Source organism: Panthera onca, chromosome A1, assembly GCF_046562875.1.
Source record: "Panthera onca isolate mPanOnc1 chromosome A1, mPanOnc1 haplotype 2, whole genome shotgun sequence".
NCBI classification, from domain to species: Eukaryota; Metazoa; Chordata; class Mammalia; order Carnivora; family Felidae; genus Panthera; species Panthera onca.
This window is the reverse complement of record NC_138339.1, coordinates 203,903,201-203,917,199: the sequence shown is the minus strand read 5'-3', so window position 1 is coordinate 203,917,199 and position 13,999 is coordinate 203,903,201. Positions and strand designations below refer to the sequence as shown.

Genomic DNA, 13,999 nt, shown 5'->3' with positions numbered 1-13,999 from the left:
GTACCCAAACAAGCTTTTAATGGAGAGTTGGAGATTCAGTATAGAAAAGAATTTTTTTTTTTAGGTAGGGTTGAGATAAAAGTTTTTAAGGTAGAGCACTTGGGTGACTATTTCCAGAAAGACTATTTCCAGCACCAGAAAGCAGAGGAGAACAAGTTTCTTGGTGTAGGCAAAATAAATTTCATTGCCTTCAGGTCTGAGCAGATCAATATTCATGGTAGCCTTTACTGTTGTTCTGTAATCCAGGGACCTTGGCATGTAACTCTTCCAATCAAAGCCATCATGCAGTAGGTAAAGACACAGGGATAAGTGCTTACATTTGCTGACTAAAATTGAAATTTTGCAGGTTTAATTTCATAGAATTTATATTGAACTATTTATCTCAGTTTCCTGAGAAAATCAAAATTCCTTTGCTTTTTTTTTTAATCTTCTTCTCTTAATGGAGAGAAAAAAATTGAGAAGATAATTTACTCCTGAGGATTATTTTTTTACATTTATATCTAAATAGATCTAGATCATAAAGGAATAATAATAAAAATATTTTTAAAACTTTAATTTCTCTACATACTTTTTTAAAAAAAATTTAATGTTTATTCATTTTTGAGAGAGAGAGACAGAGCATGAGTTGGGGAGGGGCAGAGACAGAGAGGGAGACAGGGAGGGGCAGAGACAGAGAGGGAGACACAGAATCTGAAACAGGCTCCAGGCTCTGAGCTGTCACCACAGAGCCTGACATGGGGCTTGAACTCAGGAATGGTGAGATCATGACCTGAGCTGAAGCCAGATGCTCAACTACCTGAGCCACCCAGGCACCCTTCTCTACAAACTTCTAAAGATCAGAAGTAAAGTGGAAAAATAATACTAAGTTTGCGACACTAGCTGAACTGGCCAATGTGAAAAAACTCTGCATTGCTAGAATATCTGAAAAATGTGTATGTATTTAAGGTATTAAGAGTCCTGGGGTTTCGTCAGTTGCATGGCTGCTTGAGAAACTTTGGAATTCTGGAATGGCCAATGAAAATCCTATTTGATCAGAGACTTCTTGAAGGAGCCAATGAGGATCGTGGGATTTTTTTTTCCCTAGACTTTGGGACACAGGGATTAAAGTACTTGAATCATTGGGGCCCCTGGGTGGCTCAGTTGGTTAAGCAGCTGACTTTGGCCCAGGTCATGATCTCACAGTTTGTGAGTTTGAGCCCCATGTCGGGCTCTGTGCTGATGGCTCAGAACCTAGAGCCTGCCTCAGATTCTGTGTCTACCTCTCTCTCTGCTTCTCCCCTGCTTGCACTCTCTGTCTTTCAAAAATAAATAAACATTAAAAAAATTAAAATACTTGAATCACAAGGAGGAATGATGGCTCTCTGAGACTAAAGATGGGAAGGCCCCACTGGGCCTGTTCGGACTGAGGAGAGAGTCGAAATGTCTAGGCTCCATTCAGAGAACCAACTTTGTAATTAGCAGAGTAGGATGCTGAGAAGTACCAATCAACTCTAGTCTCACCCAACCAAGTCCAGGCAATCCCTGATCAATTATTGAACATAGTGGCCATAAAACAACTGAATGTTTAAGACTGTCCTTTGGATCCCTAACTTTATGCGGGAATGAACTCTTCTTGATCTTAGTAGAAAGAAGTTAATGTTAACAATGATGGAAGAAGCAGGTGAAAAGTCACCAAGAACATAGTATAGTATATCAATAGGCTCCCTCCCAGAGAAGGGAAGGGCAGTTGTGAAGCTTGAAAAAATTCACTTTGATGGGAGCAAGAAATCAAACATTATTCAAATTAAGGACATTCTAGAATTTAGGGAATTGTAAACAATGTTTAACTCTTTGCTACAATGAAGTATATTTCTAGAAGATTGTTTATTTTTCTTTTAAAAAATTTCTGTTTCTTACCATAATGTTTATGTAATATATGTTTTATGTTATTTGAATATATTAGCATTTTAACGTTGGCCAATAATTTATGAACTTTTTTCTTTTTAAAGAGAGAAAAAGAGGGGCGCCTGGGTGGCGCAGTCGGTTAAGCGTCCGACTTCAGCCAGGTCACGATCTCGCGGTCCGTGAGTTCGAGCCCCGCGTCAGGCTCTGGGCTGATGGCTCGGAGCCTGGAACCTGTTTCCGATTCTGTGTCTCCCTCTCTCTCTGCCCCTCCCCCGTTCATGCTCTGTCTCTCTCTGTCCCAAAAATAAATAAAAAAGGTTGAAAAATTTAAAAAAAAGAGAGAAAAAGAGGGGTGCCTGTGTGGCTCAGTCAGTTAAGCATCCGACTTCTATCATCGGGTCATGATGTCATGGTTCGTGAGTTCAAGCCCTATGTCAGGTGAGTTTGAGCCCTGCATCTCTCTGTCTCTGTCTCTCTGTCTGTCTGTCTCTGTCTCTCTCTCTGCCCCTTGTGGGATTCTGTCTCTCCTTCTGTCTCTTCCCCTTGCTCACTTGCATCCTCTCTCTCTTTCTCAAAAGGAAAAAGAGAGAGAGAGAGAGAGAGAGAGAGAGAGAGAGAGAGAAACTCCAGTTTAGGAGAGGCAGTCCAAGTAGAAGCCTGCCTTTCAAAGGCTATTTATTGCCCCTGATGAGATCCTTTTAGCTCCCGAAGCATATAAACTGTGACAATATTGGCGTGCACCAAGAGAATAACCAAAGGGAGATTGTTTTGAGAAGTAAAAACAAAGATCCTCCCACCCAACTTTACTGTCAGAATTTACTGACATTTGATTGAAAGAGTTGAATTTTAAGAAGTAAGTGCCCCCGTTTTCTAGGGATCTACATTCTTTCCTTATTTAGTTTTCTAGCAAAGCAATTTTGCAAAGGCAAAGGTAGAATAACTTCATTAATATCTTAATATCAAAGGATCAACTTCTGATCTACCTTATATGCATAATGAAAATGTGTTTTTGTTAATACTCAGTCATTTCTTGACAACGTAAAAATGTATGTGTGTGATACATAAGTTAATTTTGGTCCTTCAAGCTGATGACACCAATTTGACAGCATTCAGCAGCTTTTGTTTTAGTATTTGACTTCATAATAGCTAACTTACTAATTTAGGGGCATTGAATATTCATGGCACAATTCTTATAAAGCTTATTCATAATATATGTGGGCTCAAGACATTCTTTCCATATGGATTATTTGTCATGAACATGTTTGAACCAAAAGAAAAAAAAGTCTACTTTTTAAATTTATCATCACAACATAATAGTGTTAAATAAAAAAGATATGAGTTAAGCCTAAGGAAATGATACTTATTCAAATAGCTAACTAGAAAATCATAAGGTAAATATTTTAGACTAGGTATAAGGAGTCCATTCCACTCTTCATTTTAATTCCCCCCTCAATATTAATTTGTCAGTGCTTGATTATATGTGTAATTGAAAAATGAAATTTTATTAATATGAATTGGAATAAGGATCTCTCCAATTCTGTAAATGACTTCACGATGTGTACATTTTATTGCTGTACCCAAATTATTACATTTTCTAGGATGTGTTCTAGTAGAACTTTAACAGATTGTAGTGTGTCTTTACCACTTCTCTACCTAAGGAAACTAGCAGGTGAGATATACTCTTATTTCTGTAAAGATGATCAGAAAAGTAAAGCAGTGTAAAATTATTTAAACACCTCCCTCTTTAAAAAAAACAACAGGAATTAAAAATTTTTTTAATGTTTATTTTTGAGAGAGAGAGGGAGACAGAGTGTGAGTGGGGGAGGAGCAGAGAGGGAGACAGAATCTGAAGCAGACTCCAGTCTCGGGGCTGTCAGCACAGAGCCCGATGTGGGGCTCAAACTCACAGACCATGAGATCATTACCTGAGCTGAAGTCAGACACTCAACTGACTGAGCCACCCAGGTGCCCCCAAAGCAGGAATTTTAATGAATTCATTGAGAGGTTGTGAATCAGCGATCATAGTCAATGATGAATAGAGGTGTGGAGACAGTGTTCCTACTTGTTTTATGCTGTTTGTACAAAAGGTATCAAATTAATCTATATTGATGACTGGAAAGTTGCTGACTCATCTTTGCAAATCTTTAAAATTTCCCCTATATTTGATGGATGTTGAAATTTTCTCTCCGTGGTTATTTAGTGCAATGCTCTCTATTGTTAAACACTTGAAAAATCACACCAGACTTAAAAAAAATACTATAAACTTCCCTTAATATTGATCTGATTGTTGAGTACAAATACTTATAAATTCTCACAGTTAATTACTCAGAGTTTCTATAGATGAGCTCTAGATACAGATATTCCCATATTTAAAAAGGAAAATCTGTCTCTCCAAATTTTAGCCTGCTACTTTTTGGACTAATAATTCTCAAAATTTTTGTGTAGCCCTTATAAGAAATTTTGAAAAATCATATTTTCACACCTAAGTTGCCATTTAAGATGTAACTGTCGCTGGCCGAAGCAATTTCCACATGTAATGACATTCCTATCAAAATACCAACAGCATTTTTTTATAGAACTAGAACAAATAATCCTAGAATTTGTATGAGCTGAGTACAAATACAACAAAAGACCCTGAATAGCTGCATCAGCCTTGAAAAAGAAAAGCAAAGCTGCAGCATTGCAACTCCAGACTTCAGGTTATATTACAAAGCTGTAGCAACCAAGCAGTTTAGTATATGGTACAAAATAGACACATAGATTCATGAAACAGAATAGGAAATCCAGAAATAAACCCGTAATTATAAGGCCAATTAATCTTTGCGATTCAAAGTGGGAAATAATATCCAGTGGGAAAAAGTCTATTCATCAAATGGTGTTGGGAAAACTAGACAGCTACATGCAGAAGCACGAAACTGGACCACTTTCTTACACTGTACACAAACAGTCAAAATGGATTATAGACCTAAATGTGAGACCTGAACCAATAAAAATCCTAGAAGAGACAACAGGCAATAATCTCTCTGACATCAGCTGTAGCAACCTTTTTTCTAGATATGTCTCCTGAGACCAGGAGAATAAAAGCAAAAATAAACTATTGGGACTACATCAAAATAAAAAGCTTCTGCACAGTAAAGGAAACAATCAACAAACTAAAAGGTATCCTATAGAATGGGAGAAGATTCTTGCAAATGACATCCAATAAAGGGTTAGTATCCAAAATATATAAATAACTTATATAACTCAACATCCAAAAAACAAATGGTCTAATTAAAAATGGGCAGAAGAAATGAACAGACCCTTTTTTCCAAAAAAGACATCCAGGTGACCAATGGATATATGGAAAGATACTCATCATCACTCAAAATCAGGGAAATGTAAATCAAAACCACAACACAAACCTGTCAGAATGGCTAAAATCAACAACACAGGAAACAACAGGTGTTGGTGAGAATGTGGAGAAAGGGGAACCATCTGGCAACTGATGGGAATGCAAACTGGTATAGCCACTCTGTAAAACAGTGTGGAGGTTCCACAAAATGTTAAAAATAGACGTACCTTATGATCCAGCATCACATTACTAGGTATTTGCCTAAAGAATACAAAAACACTAATTCAAAGGGATACATGCATCCTTATGTCTATAGCAGCATAATTTACAATTGCCAAGATACAAAAGCAGCCCGTGTCCATTGATTGATGAATGGATAAAGAGGTGGTATATACAGATACAATGGAATATTATTCAGCCACAAAAAGAATGAAAACTTGCCATTTGCAATGACATGGATGTATCTGGAGAGTATAATATTAAGTGAAATAAGTCAGAAAAAGACAAATACCATTTGATTTCATTCATATGTGGAATTTCAGAAACAAAACAAATGATCTAAGGAAAAAAAAAAGAGAGAGACAAACCAAGAAACAGACTTCTAACTGTAGAGAACAAACTGATGGTTACCAGAAGGAATGTGGGTGGTGGGATTGGTAAAATAGGTGATGAGGATTAATATGTTTGGTTTGTTAAAAAAAAATAATAAAGATGCAGCTTTCAGCATGTTGCAAATGTTGGCATTTAAAAAGAAAACTATCGTATTATCCTTTTAAAAATGTCCAATGAAAAATAAATGCAATAGCAATTTAATACTTATATTGTTCCCCAATGTTTATAGCAGCACTCTCAACAATAGCCAAATTATGGAAAGAGCCTAAATGTCCATCAACTGATGAATGGATAAAGAAATTGTGGTTTATATACACAATGGAATACTACGTGGCAATGAGAAAAAATGAAATATGGCCTTTTGTAGCAACGTGGATGGAACTGGAGAGTGTGATGCTAAGTGAAATAAGCCATACAGAGAAAGACAGATACCATATGGTTTCACTCTTATGTGGATCCTGAGAAACGTAACAGAAACCCATGGGGGAGGGGAAGGAAAAAAAAAAAAAAAAAAGAGGTTAGAGTGGGAGAGAGCCAAAGCATAAGAGACTGTTAAAAACTGAGAACAAACTGAGGGTTGATGGGGGGTGGGAGGGAGGGCAGGGTGGGAGGGAGGGTAGGGTGGGTGATGGGTATTGAGGAGGGCACCTTTTGGGATGAGCACTGGGTGTTGTATGGAAACCAATTTGACGGTAAATTTCATATATTAAAAAATAAATTAAAAAAAATAAAAAAATAAAATTGAAATTCACAATATAAAAAAAAATACTTATATTGTTTAAAAAATAAACATGAGTATTCTTTAACAGAAATTTTACTTATTTTTCCCTGTGATGTTATTTTTATTCCTCTTACATAATTTTACCTTAATGTTAAACGTATTTATGCTTGATTGATCGCACTAATATATTTTACACATTAAAACTATGTATATAAATTAAATTTGTCTTTCTTATGATTAGTAAGTGTTTAAGTGGTCAAAATCTTGAATTATCATTGCACTGATTACAAGTTCAAAATAATCAAAAGAACATAAACTTAAATTTTTTTTTAAATAAAAATCCATTTAAATGATATATTGGACTTTTTTCAGTTAATTTATGTATCCCTAGCTGAATAATAATATATTATTAGAATGAGATAGTTCAGTATCACTTCTATCCTATTTTTCTTTTTTATTAATATAAATATTGAAAGCACTTCATAAAAAGTGGATATGAATAAAACAGTCACTTTGAACTTCTTCTTTATCTGCTAAGGATCACAGACTCAACTACCATAAAAAAATTATTTTTAATGATTTACCAGTTGATAGATTTAGGGCATTTCCTGCCCCCCCACCCCATTTTGTTTTAAGCAAATAATCAGTAACTACCTGTTTTGGAAATGCATTCATTTCCATTCATTTTCTTTATTTTATCAGCATCTTCTTTTGGAATTGTTCCCCAGCTGCCTTGGTGGTTCTTAGAACTTGGAGCAAGTTCACCATAGCACAGTTCGGGATGCATGAGCTGTAGGTCTTTCTTTTGTAAAGTTGGGAGAAAGCCAGTTGGGAAAGAGGCACCAGCATGATACATTTTGGGCGGCTCAAGTGTTTGAAAAAAATATAAAAGAACCATTTGCTAGGGGAACCTTGCTGGCTCAGTAGGTAGAGCATGCACCTCTTGATCTCAGGGTTGTAGTTTAAGTCCCACATTGGGTGTAGGTAGGGTTAGTTAAAAAAAAGATACTTCTTTGTCGTCGCACCTAGGAGATGGTATGCTGCTTTAGGATGAAGCTGAACATCTCTTTCCCAGCTGCTGGCTGCCAGAAACTCATTGAAGTGGATGATGAATGCAAACTCCGTACCTTCTATGAGAAGCATATGGCCACAGAAGGTGCTGCTGTTGCTCTGGGTGAAGAATGGAAGAGTTACATGGTCCGAACCAGTGGTGGCAATAGCAAACAAGGCTTCCACATGAAGCAGGGAGTCTTGACCCATGGTCTTTTCCACCTGCTGCTGAGAAGGGGCATTCCTGCTACAGACTAAGGAGGACTGGGGGAAAGAAAGCACAGATCTGTATGAGGTTGTGGATGCCAATCTCAGTGTTCTCAATTTGGTCATTGTTAGAAAGGGGGAGAAGGATATTCCTGGACTCATGGATACTACTGTGCCTTGTTGCCTGGGCCCAAAAGAGCTAGCAGAATCCACAGACTTTTCAGTCTCTCTAGAGAAGATGATGTCTTCTGATATGTTGTGAGAGAGCCCCTAAACAAAGCAGATAAGAACAAGAGTGCCCAAGGTTTAGTGTCTTGTTGTTCCTCTATCACAAATATCAGTGTTGCTGTGAAAAAAAAAAAAAAAAAAGCAGTGTACTAAGAAAAATAAGGAAGAAGCTGCAGAATATGCGAAACTTTTGGTGAAGACAATGAAGGGGACCAAAGAAAAATGCCAGAAATAGATTGCCAAGAGACAGAGACTATCCTCTCTGAGAGATTCTATCTCTGAGCCTGAGTCCAGTCAAAAATGAGCTTTTCTAAGAGTAATAAATAAGATCAGACATCCAAAAATAAAAAGAAAAGAAAAATGTAAAAGTCAGTTGAAACTCTGAAACTGGATTTTTAAATAACTTTTCAGTATTCCATGACTCTTCAAAAGTCTTTTAATATGGGCTTTTAATATAGTCTTTTAATATCAAAACCCCTGTTTGATAATCACTACTTTGGAAACGCTCTAAAACCCTACTTATCAATATATTTAAGAGCAAGTTGCCTATTCAGCTATAATACAAAAGGAGCAAGTAAATTTTCTCATCTTATTATCCAAGACTATTGGTTTAAACATGGAAAGGGTAGTGGTAGGGAATGAGATAGGGAGGGAATATGGATAATTAGGAAGATCATTGGTTACATTGAAGACTTTTGGGTTTAACTTTCTTATGAGAAATACCATCTCAGTTAACCAAAATTCTTTATTTTGAAACCTAAATCTAAAAAGCGGTTGTAGGGGCGCCTGGGTGGCTCAGTTGGTTAAGCGGCTGACTTCAGCTCAGGTCATGATCTCGTGGTCAGTGAGTTCAAGCCCCGCGTCGGGCTCTGTGCTGACAGCTCAGAGCCTGGAGCCTGTTTCAGATTCTGTGTCTCTCTCTCTCTGACCCTCCCCTGTTCATGCTCTGTCTCTCTCTGTCTCAAAAATAAATAAACATTAAAAAAAAAATAAAAAAATAAAAAATAAAAAGCGGTTGTAATTAGTAAAATACTATTTTCCTTTTCTTTTTGAATGCTCTTTGTATGTATTTTCTCTAGGGTTTCATGGAGAAAGATAGCAGTGAACTGAGGCAGAATTTGAATTTTTCTTATGTCTGTTGGCTTTAATAACATCAATTGTTACAACAGATGGCCTAATTTTTAACTGGTGGGAGATACTTAGGAACTCCAAAATATTACTAAGAAATTTAACACTGCCATAGTTTTTGTTCAACCTACACTGAGATTGATTTGTATTTTATCATAAAGTCTGGAGCTATAGTTTTTTTGTGTATCAGTGAATTTCCTCTATCAGATCAGTGAATTTCCCTTCTACTGATAGCTTGCTAAAGATTTTTCTATCATGATTATATAATTGAATCTTGTCAAATGTTTTTCCTGCACCTATTGAGATGAACTTATTTTTAAAAAATTTATTCTAACATGGTGAATTATGTTGATTTTTGAATGTTAAATTAACCTTGCATTCCTAATAAAAAATCTACTTGCTCATGATGTATTATCCTTTCTATATATTGATGGATTCAACTTGTATTTTGGTAAAGTCTTGTGTGTCTGTGTTTACGAGGGATATAAGTCAGTAAATTTCTTATAATGTCTTTTTCAGTGTTGTAATATCAAGATTATATTAACCTAGTAAAATAAGTTCTGTTTGCTGAAAAGTTTCTGTATGCTTGGTGATATTTCCTATTTATTTTATTTACTTTATCCTTTATAAACGTTTGATGATAGAATTGATGATATCAACTGGGCTGGGATATTTATTTGTGAAAATTTTTAAAAAAATATTTTTATTCAATTTCAAACATACAGATAATTTGAAAGAAAAGTATCAGCATTTCCCAGATACCTTTTACCCAGATTTACTAAGTGTTTACATTTTGTCTCACTTTATCATATATATAAATTGAGATTGTTTTATGTGAACCATGTGAGAGTAAGTTGTAGGCACAGTGTCTTTTTTCCTAAATATTTCAGTGTGTGTTTCCTGAGAACAAGGACATTCTCTTACAAAAGTTGCAGTTGTCAAAATCAGAAAACTTGACAATGATGCAGTATTGTTATCTAATCCATAGTCTGTACTCAAATTTTGTCAATTGTTCCGGTAATGTTTTATATGCATTTTTTTTCTATTCCAGGATTAAATCATGCATTGCATTTATTTTTATGTTCCATTAGTTTTCATAAATTGGGGAAAGTTCCTCCTCTTTTCTTTGCTTACTTGACCTTGATATTTTTGAAGAGTACCAGTTATTGCTATTAGGTTTGTTTCATCTTTTATCATGATTAGATTCAGGTACATATTCTTGTCAGTAGTATCAGTAAAGAGATACTATGTTGTTCTCAGTGTATATCAGGAGGTGTATGATGCTGGTTTTTCCTAACATTATTGTTGACTTTGATCACATAATTAAGGTGGAATTGGCCAGGTTCTTTACTGCAAAGTTAGTAATTTTCCCCTTGTAACTTATGGGAAACATTTTTGAGACCATGTAAATTAGCAGTTCCTCGCCAAAATTTTACCTATTAGTTTTGACCATCATAGATGCTTTTCTAACGTCATTTATGCTATATTTATTAGTTACCATTTTACTATAAAGAAGTACATTTCCATTAATTAGAGTCTCTATAGCCTCAGATTCTTATTTCACTTAATGAGTTGGACCCATTATATTATTATTTATCTTGATGCTTATTTTCCTAGATTTTGTTCTACATTTGAAAATAATCAAGAGTAGTTAATTTTTCCAGGGATAAGATAAAGAAATGGTTATGCCAGTTGAAAAAGAGTCATCATTGAAGAAGTAGGCTTCCTCATGATCCTAGAATTTCTAACTTTCCTAAGGTCAATAATAAACTATCAAGAACACTTTAGCATATAAGGGAAAATCTGTGCACAGATTATTAGTCCACAGTAGTTCACATATTCATATTTGTTATGACTTAAGTTGACATTTAAGTGAAATTTTTCTTTTACATTTTTTTCTTCACCAAAATAGTCTAAGTTCCTATAAAAAAATTTTTTTTAAATCTTTATTTTTGAGAGAGAGAGAGACAGAGGGGGAGACAGAGGCAAGCGGGGGAGGAACAGAGAGAGAGGGAGACACAGAATCTGAAGCAGGCTCCAGGCTCTTGTCTGTCAGCACAGAGCCTGATGCAGGGCTCAGTCATAACCGGAGTTGACTGCAAGGTCATAACCGGAATTGAAGTCAGAAGCTTAACCAACTGAGCCACCCAGGTGCCCCTCTAAGTTTCTTTATGTTAGATCCCTTTTTTAAAAAAAAAATGTGTCTGGGGTACATAACCCTGTAGAAGTTGCAGGTTCCTCAGTAAATCCCTAATGGATGATGTACCTAGGAGTTGACCATCACATTGAGGAGTAAGGTATTAGGAGACAGGCACAAATATTTTTACGTTTGTATTTATAAGTGTCTGAGAACAACAGACAAATTATTAATAGTCTCTCCTATACTGTGTATGGATGGGGATTATATTTGGTTTATGATTACAGCTGTTTTCAGTAGAAGAAACAGCCCTTGATAGTAAGGTGGAGAAAACAATGATCTGAATAGCAAACATTGCAATGGCTCTGGAATGTTAAAAAAAAAAAAAATCATCCTCACTTTTAACACTATGCCTCCTGAAATTTCACATGAAAACGTTGGTTAAGTTACAGACAGCTTTAAAAATGTAAATCTTCCTGAGTGGAATAATCTTTCTTTTTTTTTTTTTTTTTTTTACCCCCAGCCATTAGCATTTTAGAGTGAATGTGGTATAGAACTGCTTTCATGTGTAGATAAGTGAAATCAAAGAATGCAAAATAGAGGTTAGGAGACAATTTTTTGATATGTGTTAGGAGATAATATACTTTGAATTTTCTAGGTAGAAAGATGAAATGGAAGTAAGGTGAGAGTGGCCCTGAGGATATTTGAGGAAACCAGATGCACATTTTAGGATTGAATGCCCGAGGCAGGAATAAGGTTGCGCCAAAACATCCGGAGAAACAAATGAGGTGTAGAGTTCTGAAACTGAGCAAAAATGTATCTACTCCATACTTGTGCCTGGGGCTGATCTTCCTCCTCTCACATTTGCCTCTTGACTTCCTGATCTGCTTAAAGCCCTTGCTACAATAGAGTGCTTGCTGTGTGCAAGGCTGTTGGCCTGGGCTGTTCCCGATCCATCTTACTGCTGTGACAAATTGCCCCACTTGTCATTCGCTGGATCCTTAAAGCCTTGCTTTACCAGTTGTTCCACTGCAGTTATTGGTGTATCCCTTATTTCAACCACACACTCAGGATGAATGTCTCTCTATAGAAAGAGTATAGTTAATATACTAAAGAAAGGGTATAGTTAATAATACTGTATTGTATGTTTGAAAGTTACTAAGAGAGTATATCTTAAAAATTCTCATCACAGGAAAAACACTTGTATGTATGGTGATGGATGTTAACTAATTATGGTGATCATTTCGCAATATACACAAATATTGAATCTTTATACTGTACAACTGAAACTAATATTCAATTATATCAATTAATTCAAAAGGAAGACAATGCCTTATCAGGGCTGTTTTAGCATCTCAGTCATCATCCTCACTTTTACGAAAATGTTAACATGACTTATCAGTATAGTAAGAATGGTTGAATAATAACTGCCCAAGCTGATTAAGTCCAGTAAAGAGAATTTCAAGTGGGTTCTTATCTGATTTTTATAGATTATGATGGAAAACTATCTTAACTAAAGGCAATAAATATTTGGGCAAGCCAATATTTGCGATCAGAAGATACCTTGCAATCTAGAATCATTGTTTAATAAATGGGATCTTTCGTGACTGTGATTTTTGTAACCAACTTCCTAGCTTGGTGCCCAGTGCTCACTGATGCTGCTGGGGAGAAAAACAAAAGAATTAGCACAACAGTGGAGCAGCTTTTAACTTTAGTCACCATAAAGAAAAATGATTACTATTTTAAAGATGTTATGCTGAATTTCAAAAAGTGCATTAAAGAAAATAAGTTAAGTACAAAATAAAATACTGGTGGTTTAGCAACAGAAAGAGGTAAAACTTTTGTTTGAAATTAATAGTGCTTTGTGAGAATGCAAAAGCAGCTACTTTTTAGTTATGTACATTAAAGTGATTTTCATTTGTTTTCATTTTTTGAAGTGTTAGGGAAGAAAGCAGATTTAACACTATGCAATTAGATTTTTGTCTATGGAAACTGCAATTTTTGCTGAAGAGTAAAGTACTAAAAGGATATGTTAGAGCATGAGCAAAATACCAGACGGTTATTAGGATTTTAATATTTCTTAGAATAAGACTATGCTCATATTTTTATTATTTTTATTGCTTAACATAAACAAAATCAAGCAAGCCAGCTATTTCTTTTAATTACATACCCTATTGATATTTTGGTGAATTTGCTTACATTTAATAAGACCAGAATATTGCATTTTCTTTATAAATCATACAACATTAATAAAGTTATTTATAATATGCTATTTTATTACATGACAATAGGAATTTTATTGGGTTGTATATGATCAAATCACTGTAAGTCTGAGATAAAGTGCATGGATGATGTATGGAGAACAAAATTCCCTTCAACTCTACACCATCCCATTTCTGTATAGACAGAATCACAGCATTGACACTAAAAAGGAACAATCTTGTAGGCATTTATTCAATTAATGAACATTTGTTGAAAGCCTCCCAAGAGTAGCCACCTCATTCATATTTTAACTCCGTGCCAATCTTGATTCTGTCTTATGTGTACTGGAGGGTATTTTTACATTTGAGTATTGTGGTCCTCTAATCCTGCCCTGTTTTGGTGATCAGAATATCAGGCTTGATTGTAGATAGACACTAATGCATTTAAGACCCTATGTCCTTTACATTCTAGTATGCCACCTTCTGGCTTCATTCACCTA

At 35.4% G+C, this 13,999-nt stretch overlaps 1 long non-coding RNA gene across 1 annotated transcript in view; it reads left to right on the top strand.

Moving 5' to 3' along the window:
- Positions 1-13,999, top strand: part of LOC132680289 (uncharacterized) — a 47,182-nt gene that overhangs the window by 19,799 nt on the left and 13,384 nt on the right. Inside the window, exon 2 of the long non-coding RNA XR_009610615.3 lies at positions 2,223-2,322. This is a non-coding gene — a long non-coding RNA (uncharacterized LOC132680289). The remainder of the gene's footprint in view (positions 1-2,222; positions 2,323-13,999) is intronic.